The sequence below is a fragment of the Nicrophorus vespilloides genome, unplaced genomic scaffold, assembly GCF_001412225.1.
Source record: "Nicrophorus vespilloides isolate i.1.1-1 unplaced genomic scaffold, Nicve_v1.0, whole genome shotgun sequence".
Taxonomy (NCBI): domain Eukaryota; kingdom Metazoa; phylum Arthropoda; class Insecta; order Coleoptera; family Silphidae; genus Nicrophorus; species Nicrophorus vespilloides.
The window spans coordinates 112,157-124,807 of record NW_017100085.1 but is presented as its reverse complement, the minus strand read 5'-3'; the positions used below and the strand labels follow the sequence as shown (position 1 = coordinate 124,807).

Genomic DNA, 12,651 nt, shown 5'->3' with positions numbered 1-12,651 from the left:
CCATTCCTAACATTTTTGTTTTGTCACATTGACGTAAGGTGACAGCTGCCATTAGTGTATGAAAAAAATTGAATTTGACGTAAGATGACAGCTGTAATTTCGTAAACATTAAACATTTCACGCAATATGTTGAGAAACGCTGGTAATAATATTGTATGAATAAATTTGAATTTGACGTAAGGTGACAGCTGTTATTATGCAATCCATTAAACATTTCATGCAATATGTTGAAAAAAGTTGGTAATAATAATGTATGAATACACTTGAATTTGACGTAAGGTGACAGCTGTCATTTTGTAAACATTAAACATTTCACGCAATATGTTGAGAAATGATGATAATAATAATGTATGGATAAATTTGAATTTGACGTAAGGTGACAGCTGTCATTTCGCAAACATTAAACATTTCACGCAATATGTTGAAAATAAGACAAAATTATATAAATAAAATTAAAGACATATCAATTTAATCAAATAAATTAGAGATAATTTTATTTTAAACCATATCGATTCATAAGTCCTATATCCTATATATTTCACATTCACAGGTGACATAAATGACAGACGTATCAAATAAAACTGACAATATGACAACCACTAATAATTGAATTGAAAACGTAAATGTCTCATATATGTCATTATATTAATATTTTCATCAAATTTTAGAAATATATCAATAATTGAGTACAGAATTTCGGGTTGAAACTGTCTGTTTGAAACCGGACTAAACGAGGAACTAAATAAAATAGAAATAAATTTCGTTTAAAGATAAATGTGAAGATATTAAAGTAATTATATCAATAGAAATTCCATGTGTGAAACTACAATAGAACAATTGAAGAATTCTTAGTTGAATATTTCATTATTTGTTAAGAAATTGTAAAGCAGTGGAATTTTAATAAAAATTCAATTAATAAAATAATAAATGTAAGGAGAGAAAAAACTTTTAAGAGATAAATGTGAGATTACAATAAACTTATTGAAAAATAAAACTATTGAATATTTTCCATGATATAGAATACAATTTAATTGAAAAATATTCCAGGAGTTATTTGATAAATATCGGAGCGGATTTTTCGCTTGGCGAAATGAAAAGAAACAAAGAGGACTTGTTTTCTTTTCTTCGTTGTATTTTGCACTCCTTCCGTGTTTATTAACTTCCATTCATGTTTGTTGTACAACTGTTGAATTTCCACCGAGTCGTGGCATGAACTGGCGAGTTAATTCGAAGACCGGAATGCAACGTGAACGTGAATTTGTGTTGAAGGATAAAGAGGAAGAGACTATCCGAGTCCTAGCTTTTACAAATCAACAGAATTTATTTCCTGGAGATACGCGAATCTCGCCCGCCCGCATTCAATTATCAACAAACGAACAACAACTTTCAACGGCGGCGGCGGCGGCTTTGATACCAACAACCAGCAAACACCAGAGAGGAGAGAATTACGTGCAAAACAATTGTTACGCGCTCGTGAACTCGACGGGCGTCAACAAATTATATTTATCTGAGAGATACAATGGGTTTGCATTTCATTTAACCAATTATCTATGGGGTGGGGAATCCCTTTGCAGCCGAATGCAGTTGCACTTGATGGAAGACCTAACTTTCACACAACACAGCACAACAATCAAGGAGAGTTAATGAAGCTTACGTATTTTCTCAGAAATTTATCATTTCAATTATAATGTTTTAAATACATAATAACTTCATTTAGTTTAAAATATTTAATCTTAAATGATTTCACCAAAATGTATAGTTCTTATCAATCCCTAAATACTATATCAGCTTGTTAATTTGATGCAATATTGTGTTTGACATTGATGTCACTTGTCAAACACAACATTGACAGATGTACCATATTTTCTACACACATGACAGCTCAGTACAACAAACTGTCATCTGTCAACATGATAACCATAAATGTCAAATATCTGTTATATTATAAAAGTAGTTTTATTACTTCATTTATTTTATTATTTTAATGTAATTTTCAAAATATAACAATAATCTCAGATTGTTTGAAACTAAATAAAATAGAAATAAACCGAAGAAAATGAGACTGAATTATACAGGAAAAAAGGTATTAATTTCAATTTTTTGTTTAAACTATTTATTCTTATCAATCTCTAAATCCTATATCACCATTTGAATTTGATGCAATATTCTGTTTGACATAGATGTCACTTGTCAATGACAAACACAACATTGACAGATGTACTAACTTTTCTACACACATTATAGCTCAGTAAAATAAACTGTCAACATGATAACCAACTGAATGTCACAAATGTCAAATATCTGTCATATTATAAAAGTAGTTTTATCACATCAAAATTTTTAATATTTTAACCTAATTTTAAAAACATCACAATAATCTCAGATTGTTTGAAACTGAACTAAATAAAATAGAAATAAACCGAACAAAATGAGACTTGAATACAAGAAAATAAAACGTTAATTTCTATATAAAAAAATAATTTTGTTGACTTATTTTTGAGAATTTATTTTTATTTTGCTAATTGCTATAGTGAATCCGAACTAATCGAAGCCTCACTATGTGAGATACTAATATACTGGACTATTATAAAGTTATTAAAATTATACACGAATTGATTTGATAGCAAATTTTTTGTTGTCCCAATTATTATTATATTCTGAGTATAATAATTGATTATATTTTACTGAAGTAATATTGTTATTTCTTCCTTATACATTGAAACAAATAAGAAATTGTGCACAGAAAAACTTTTAAAATTAAGTTTTTCTAATATTTGATCCAGTTTTCTTCGACGTATGTTACATTTCGAGGAAGTAGGTTTACTCGAAAATGAGATTACTTTGATTGATTGGTTCTATTACAAATACAGAACTCGTAGAAAGCTAACTTATTAAATCAATGTTAAACAAATATAAACCGCATGTATTTACTTACTGAATCAGTAAACAATTTAATTAAGTTTACAATTTCAGTTATATTTTATAATCAAAATTATTTCTGTAAAACGATAATAATATTTTCTATGTACAGTAATTCCTCGAATAGAGCGTTTTTTATCAGTGCGGATTTACTATAGTACGGTTTTAAAACATCAAAACAAAAAAAATGAAAATAAATTCTAAAAAAAAATGAACAAATGACCATTTATGAATACAGTCAAGTCTCTTTTTGAACTATAAATTTTTGTTGAAGTTTTGTAGTAATCGATTAGTGTGGTTTCAGTTCAGTTGCCAGTAATATTTCCAATTATTAAATGGAATTTTATTAAACCATAAACAAAGATTATGTCAAATATTATTATTGTACAAAGTATCAAAAGAGAATTGAAATTTTTTGAATAGACAATTTATTTTTTTTTGGGGAGATAATATTATGCGAATCAGTTTCTCAATCCGATTCTCGTTAAATCCGCAAATTGATCCACATAAGATAAATTGTTTTCCAGGTTCACGCAGCAGAATAATTTCCGCTTAATTTAAGTATTAGTATGCAGCACGCATTTACCGGATTCCAGTTCGTGTACATTTTTTTTCCTCTCCCCCTTTATTTTCAACTTTACTCATTCTTTCCATTACCAGAGCAAATATACAATTAATAATTTATTAAAAATAATCTTAAAATTTATTATTTTCGCATTATATTTAAACATCATCAAATGTAAGTAATTTGGTAAGAAGACATTTTTAACTTTTTACTACAAAATACAACTAAAAAATAAAATTTTACTGTTGTTTAGTTCTTCCTTGGAAACTTTTGAACTGTTACTTCAATGTATAGAAATACTTCAAATAGTGCCGCTTCTATCAGTCCGGATTCAATATAGTCCGGTTTAAAAAAACAAACGAAATTTTCAAAAAAATATGTTATTTATACATGATCGTTTTTTTCCTTTTATATAATCAAGTCACTTTTTATTTAATTTAATTCTTCCATTAGTTCGGTTTTAAACAGTCCGGGATATTGTTGAAAACGTACTATTTCGGTATAACGAAAAAGTTGGTAAATTTCACTTTTTTTTTAGTTATTTCCAAAAAAATAAACAACATTGTTATAGTTTTAACAAATTTCGTGCAGTTGTAGAATTAGGTAAGGTATTTCGATTCACGTAGCGAATATCACCGGAATTTATGAATGTCTGCAGTTTACTACATGAAAGACCATCAAAAACAGCAAACTTGTTAAAGAATTTGTTCTGCTCGCAAAGTTTACATTAACTAGACTTGAAGCACACCACTTATGTTATGTATTTTAGTTTATATTTAAAAAAAAAATCAAGAATCAGTCATCATTTTTTTGAAATTCATAAATTGGGCTATATTTTTTTTGATAAATTTGTATTAAACATCAATCAACGTCAAAATATCAAAATGTTATCTTCAATATTTAAACAGGATAATGCATAATTCAACGTTTGCTCTTTCTTAAGGGTCTTTAGGGTTGTTCTGCAAAACCCCTTAGGGAGAAGTTATCATTGTTGGAAGTGTGGAAATAATATAGATAGGTATTCTTTGTTCTTTTTCTCTTTTGCGGATCAACTCAATTTTCTGTTTTTCCAATTGAACCAAATGATTTCGATGCAATTAATTCCTTGTTATTTTCCCGTTATCAAAAGCCCGAGCATTATCGTGCTGAGCATTAATGAAGCATCGATAAAGGCCGCAATTTGATAAGAAATCATAATCAAAATCATGCACAATGTTACATGGAATAATTATTTTATATATATATATACAATCAAAAAAAACTATTACTATCATTGCGTATACGAAACAATTATTAATGTTCTACCAGTATTATTTTATATATTTGCATGTTACCAGATATGAAACTCTTTATAAAGGTATCATTAAAATCGATTATTTTTGTGTTATTATGTAAATAATTCAATTTATAAACTCTCAGAATATTCTATTATTATATCTACTGTTTAATCTAGTGTTTTCACTTCTCAACAATTAATTCAATCACAATATTCTTGCCTTTACTTATTTTACGATTTTTTATACACTTTTATTTGCATCAAACCAAATGAAATTGTCTACATTCGAGCTTAATAACATTATTTCATTACTTTCAATGTTATTACAATGTTATTACATTTAATTAAATTAGATTTTTTTTTTCAGCTTACAATGTTATGTCTTTCGGTTTGTTTAGAGAATTTTCATGTTGTTGAAATAATTTAATCATTATAATCTTATTATTTTATTCGTGAACAAATTCTAAATTCTTACTGAATAAACTACATACGTTTTTTGTTACCAAAAATTAATAAATTTATAAATTCGTAAATTATTTGGTAGAAAAAAATTAAGATTTTTCTTAAGATGAAGTCTATTTCTCATAATTTAGTAAATTGTTAACAACAAATATCACATACATCAATTATTATCAACAAACAAATGTTTATTTTCATATTTAGTAATAAATCATAATTTTTAGGTTTTCTACTAAGTGGAAATTTATCAAATTCGTATAATTTATAATTACTTCAGTGATAACATATAATATGTTTTTTTTATAAATAGTTTAGTTATATAAAGAAAAAATATGTATAAATAGTCCAAGAATTTTGATAAAATGACTTGGAGTTGACTTCAGTTGAAATGATATTGAAATAAAATTGGACGAAATAACAAACTAGATCTGTTATTACGTTTGAATATTAAATTTCACTGCACTTGCAAACTGAAGAAAAATATATTTTTTGGTAAATGAAATGTATATTTTACTATGAATACAATGAAATTATGAAAATTCATTAAAAAATACTGTAAAATGTAATTAAGAATAATATTTCTACATTTGCAATTATAAATTATTGAAGAAAAAATTGCATTTTTTTTACGAATTTTTACTGTTAAATATAAAATTAAATCTAGGAAATGTATCAATTCTTACATGAAATAATAATGTGTAAATAAAATAATTTATTTTTTTTAAATAAAATTTGTCTCTTATAAATAATACTTGTATTATCAGAAACAGATTTAAATTTTTGTTCAAATTAAATGAAGTTATTAAAAATTGAAAAAAAAACTTATAATTTTGAAGACAGTTGAAAAAAATATATATTAGAAAATTTGTATCAACAATTATTGCAAAAAAAAAATATTGAAATAAAATAACTTATTTTTTCTTTGATATAAGATTTACTCTTCTATTGTCAAAAATACGTTCAAAATTTTGTCTACATTAAATGAAAATGAACACATATAATAACATTAAAAAAATGGATTAAATCTAGGAAATGTATCAATAATAATCTGAACATAAAGTTAATTCTTTTTTTAATAAGATTTATTAGTTGAAGCAAGACTTAAATTATTAATAGCAGTTTTATAAAGTTATTTCAGATTGATTTTGTTAATAAATAGTAACAAGTTAATAAAAAACAACAAATTGATAAATTATATTTACACTTTTAAATAATACTTGTATTATCAAAAATACGTTTTAAATGTTCTATAAATTAAATGAATTTATTGAATATTGAAGAAAAATCGATAGTTTTTAAGAATTTTGATGATTGTTGAATAAAAAATATGAAAATCAAGACTTATAATTAAAATATTAAAAAATTGTATTAAATCTATGCAAAATATCAAATAATAATCTGAATTTTTTAATAAAATTTACTGTTTGAAAGAAAACTCAAATTATAAAAAGCAGTTTTATCAAGTTATTTCAGATTGTTTTTGTTAATAAATAGTAAAACGTTGAATTATTAAGATCAGTTTTGTAAATTTATGGAAGTTGTATTTTGTTAATGAATTTTATGTTTGAAAAATAGACGTAAAATTTGGACTTACCGGTGTTTCTCTGCAGCTCTCTGTTGATCTGTGTAATCTGTTGCTTCTGGAGCGTCGAGTGGTACTGACTGACGAGAGCGGTGGTCTGATCGGCTCTTGAACTCTTCGAGTGGAAGTAGCAGCGGTGGCGGAGGCGCCGGGTATGCGGATCACACGAAGTCGCAGGAACCGATGAAGACTTCCCTCCTCTTCGCAGGGCGAGAGAGAATATATTCGAGTGGATGTGTGTGGTTGACTATGGTAGTCTGTATGACTAGAGGAAGGAGGACGTGGAGTGCGCACAGCACCGTCGAGGGACGGGTTTTATACCAAACTTTGGACCTCCCACTTGGTGGATCTAACCTACCCCCGACCATCTGCACCACCGTCATACACATATTGCGTGGGCCCAGAAGACACCCACCGATTATTAACCATTTAACGGACGACATGGAAATGGAATTACTAAATCTGAACCAAACAAAAAAAAATGTACATGTATGCTGCAAAAAAAAATAGAGTGAGTTCAGGGTTTTCCTCTTCCACATACACAACGTACAGTTTCCGCTCAACATTTTCCACATAACGTTATTTATTTTCCATTTGACATTTAACATTTAACAATTATAAATTATTGTAATAAATATGGTTTAACTTCAAATAAATCAGAAATAAATCTGTAACAACATTACTTTCCAAACTAAACTAATTAATAATCAATTAATTAACAATTTTCATAATATATTAAAAACAAATACAATAATAATATTTTTATTTATAAATAGATTTTCATCAAAAAATTAAAAAAAAATAATAAATAAACTTTATATAATCAAAAATTATAAATAATTTATTTCATTTTAAACACTGAATAATTCACTGTATTATATATTAATTAATAATTAGTTAATATTCGTTGAAATTCACTGAAGTTTTCCTAAAACTAATGTTTATTTTGATGTTTCAAACTTTGCGATGAAGATAAATTAATTGAAATAAAATTGCAATTTTGAGGTGAATTCATTATTTAGTTGCGTGCATTTGGTGGCAGTCGTAGAAATTTAATTAAAAGTTTAACTAAACTGATGTTTAAATAATAAAACAAATCGTAAAAACATATTTCAGAATAAAAAAAAATAACACGAAATTAATTTTTAATTGTAACCAGTTTTGTGATTTCAATTATAGCAACATCTCTTATAGTTAAGGTAATCGGTTCTATCTTTATCTCAGATTGTTTGAAACCGGACTAATCGAGGACTTTAAAAGCACGCAAAAAGAGAAAAATTATATCTTTTTAGAACTTATTTTTTATTTTGCTTAATTAACATTTAGTTTCTGTTGAAGTTTTCAAAACCGGACTGATAGAAGCCGGACTATGCAAAGCATTACTGTAAACTTCTTCGAATTTATATACGAATAACTCATTAATTAATTTGTATAGTTTGGATACTAATTTTAAACTTCTTACGCAAATCTATAATATTGAATAAAAAGAGATTTTCAAAATATGCAAATAATAAGTAATAAAAAAGGAAACAAGCATTAATTAATAACTTCTAATAAATATTTGTTTATGATAAATATTCAGAATACAATACATGTGACCATTATACTAAAAATGTAGTAAATAAATGTTTTCTAATTTATTTATTTTTTTCTAAATCAACACAAAACAAAAGTTTTATATTACAATCAGTGAAAATTTGATCAATATTAAGAAAAAATAAACATTCTTATAAATCATGAAATTAGTATTAACATTATAACATAATTTTACATAGATTCTAACGTAATCTTATTATTTTATCGAAAAAGGAAATGCAATATGGATATGTTAAAAAAAAGCATTATAGTTTCAGATAACGAACTTTAATAGTCAAAAAGTGTCCAATACACTCGTATAGTGCGGCCTTGATCAATCCGGTTAAAAAATTTCAAAACACATTTAGTTTTAATTCAACAAAATATAAATAAATTCTAAAAATTATCACGTTCTTTTCTCGATTTTCTTTTTGTGCGGTTTTGTACCTATGTAATTTCAATTGTAGCAATATCTCTTATAGTTCAGGTATTCGGTTCCTTCTTTATCTCAGATTGTTTGAAACCGGACTAATCGAGGACTTTAAAACCGCGCAAAAAGAGGAAGATTATATCTTTTTAGAACTTATTTTTTTATTTTGCTTAATTAACATTTAAGTTTCTGTTGAAGTTTTCAAAACCGGACTGATCGAAGCCGCACTATGCAAGGCATTGCTTTATACTTTTTCGTAATTTGATTAGTGAAAATTGCTATGTTTCCATTAATTTAAAATAAATTTAAGAAAACAAAATACTAATAATTTTATATTTTGAGTATTATAATCATTTTAAATTGAACATTTTTTCTAAATCAGCTTCAATTTTCGACAGACTTTGTAACTTTCCAATTTGTAACTTATCTCATTTTAAGCATATAAGTAAGTACAAGCATATAAGTAAGATAATTGACTCAACATCTGACAAATTACGAGCATTGTAACAATCTTACAAATTTATACACAGAAATAAATGTTAAATAAAATGAAACTCATTTTAGATCTCATACGACTTTCCGTCCAAATTATTGTTCTTTTTTTTCTAAGTTTTTCATATTATATATTCATATTTGTTGTAATAATCTGTATTTATATAATATAAATAATTTCATTAAGAAGAATTTTCAACTCGTACAAAACTTCACAAAATTTCACAAAGAAAATCAATATTTAGTCCTAATTCAGTCCTAATTATAATATTAAACAGGTAACAATAACAAAACAACTGTTTATCTTCAATTATGTTTTTTTTTTGTTTACAGTCAATTAGAGGATTTGTTTAGACATTAAGAGTATTTGCATGCCGTGGAATCAATTGCAGATATAAAGGGCAATAAAATTATAGCGTTTTTTTTGTTTATTGTTGTTATTCAACAAACAACATTTTTTATTGTCGTCGAATTATTTCGAGCTTTAGCATCGTTTATATGTATATTACTTAATCCCAGACATATGCACTGCAAATCGCGATTGTTCTGCCCGGCCGAACACCGCGCGCGATTAACGCGAAGATTTACAACCCAACGATGCTAAGCGACTAATCTAAATCTATAACAAAATAGATTACACTTCAAAAATTCGATTCCTTAAATTTTGGGGACAACTTTTATGGCTTTGTTGATATTATTTTCGTTTTTTCACTCCCTGAATCTGGATTTTCTCTTCGTCGGGTTTTTTTTGTTCTCTCTTGCGCAATATATCAAGATCTATTGGTATATTTGGTGGAAGAAATGAGAATAGTGTTTGGGGCAGATAAAACTGATCCTGATCTCATTTCGTGGATGGCGTTGGTTTCGTACACCGAATGACCAGAACGTCAATTCTCGAGCCACCTTTTATCCTTTTTTTTTGCAGAGAGACACATTCACACACACTCACTCACTGCTTTTATTTCTATTCTGTCAACATTCCGGAACGGCTTTATCGCTTTGCATAAATGTAAACGAACGAGAACCGAAAACTTTGCAGCTTTTATCGTATTCTTTCTATACCTATACACTCGACATCTATACACTCCTAGTATCCAATGTATTATTTCATAATGTTATTGCGTCTACGTATATTCATAATAAATACATTAAGTACTGTTAATTTATTTTTATTAAATGAACAAATCAAAAACTTAAAGAAATTTAACATTAGAATTTATACAAACAGTGGGGATTTAGTATTTGAGAACTCACAGGCGCAATTCAATTTTGAAGAATTCAAATTGCATAAATCAGTAAATAAATGATGATATAAAGATAATGTTTATTCGTTGCTTTCTATTTGAACACAGATTGCAGTTCAAAGTTGCATTACCCAAATATAAAACTATCATAAGCATCTTTTATATCCATTCTCTAATCACTATCATTAATAAGTAAAGACACTGTTAATTTTTCATTACTACATTTTTTACCGTGAATTACAGCCAAATAGATAAAATCACATCAATAATTGAAAACTCGTTACATTTTCCAAATATCAAATTATCATATGCATCTTTTGCATATATTATATCTAATTCAGTTTCTGAGAAAATCACTAAAATGCGAAGTTACTGCTTTTTTTGAGCGTTAATTTGTTCATTGCTATATTTTTGACCGCAAACTACAGCCAAATGGATGAATTCACATAAATAATTGAAAATACGTTACATTTCACAAATATCGAACATTCATATGTATCTTCTGCATATATTATATCTCGGTGGCAATCGCAAGCTCGACTACCGAAATACAGTCAATCAAATTCCGTCAAATGCCGACTGTATCAAAATCGGATTTTGATATAGTCGGGATTATGTTTGTCGGGATTATGGTTGTCGAGATTTTATTATAGTCGGGGTTTCGAACGTCGGGATTTCGATACAGTCAGGATTTCAATAGACGGTTGTCGGGTTTACGATATAGACCCATTATATCTATTATAGTTTCTGAGAAAATCTCTAAAATGTGAAAACACTGCTTTTTTCCAAGAGTTGTTTTTTTCATTTTTTCAACTTTTAACGCGAATGACACCGAAATGGATAAGACCACAGCAATGTATGAATATTCGCTGCATTCCCCAAACATTCAGCTTTCATATGCATCTTTTGAATCAACTTTATCTATTTATGTGATTGAAAATATTTTAGTCACAATACACATGGATTTATGCAAATAATTGTTCTGTCTTCAAAAAAAAAACAGCTTTTGTATAATTAGTACCAACTTCAATAATTTATGTGTTTATTTTTAATTACAAATAATGATTAACCTAATTTAACTCTACTCTAACATAAAATCAGAATCAAATGATATTATTATTATTAATAGTCCATTAATAATAAAATATAGATAGAGCAAATATTATAATTTAGTTTTGGAAATTTTCTTAAATATGAATCATTTCTGTTTTGCTTTCTTTATTATGTTTTGAAAGATTTTTTTATGATTTTATAACAATATTTCATACATTACATACTCAAATGGAACAAAAACAGTTTTTTTTTCTTATTACATCCAATTATTAGATAATTAACCACTTGATATAATAGTAATATAATAATATAATAGTAATATAAATTAGTAATAATATCTTGAACAATTAAGGTATTAAGACGGTATAAATCAAATATCAATTGAAAAACAAAACAAATCTTATTGTTGTCACGTAAATAAGTAATTGCAAATTGTAAAAAAAAGAGTAAATATTACAAATAAACAACATTTAGTAAAGGATCGAAAATATGTTGATTTATATTTATCATCAATAAATTGATTTTTATGTATTTTTTAAGATGAATTTAGCCAATTTGTATTAACAGCAATTAGAAAATCAACAATTTATTATTGATAAATAAATTAAGTCAATAATATAATAAAAGTATATATATATATATAATAATAAAAAATAACAAATTATTTACGTTCATAAACAATAAAATGAATACACTTTACATTCCCAAAATATCGAAGTTTGATATGCATCTTTTGGGTCGATTCTATCTATTATATCTAAAATGTGAAGACACTAATTAATTCGCAAAATCAATTTCGATTTTTGATTATATTTTTACGTTTATACGAAATGTATTGATATACAAAACAAAGTTATTGGATTATATTGTTTTCGTAAAATTCAATTGTTTGTTTGCAACAAAAATAAAAATATTTGACACCTATCAACAATGAAAGCAAAGTTGACACATGAGCAACAGCTGATCTCTAACCGCAATGATTAATTATCTTTCTCTCCGCTCTTCAATCTTTCTCACAGGTAAATCGATCGATTATCTCATACCAACTCATCCAGG

General features: G+C 26.5%; 1 protein-coding gene across 1 annotated transcript in view; it reads right to left on the bottom strand.

The window, feature by feature from the left end:
* Positions 1-7,103, bottom strand: part of LOC108567149 (allatostatins MIP) — a 44,424-nt gene extending 37,321 nt beyond the window's left edge. Inside the window, exon 1 of the mRNA XM_017927449.1 lies at positions 6,814-7,103. The gene's annotated coding sequence lies outside the window, so the exon portion shown is untranslated. The remainder of the gene's footprint in view (positions 1-6,813) is intronic.
* Between the last annotated feature and the right edge of the window lie 5,548 nt (positions 7,104-12,651).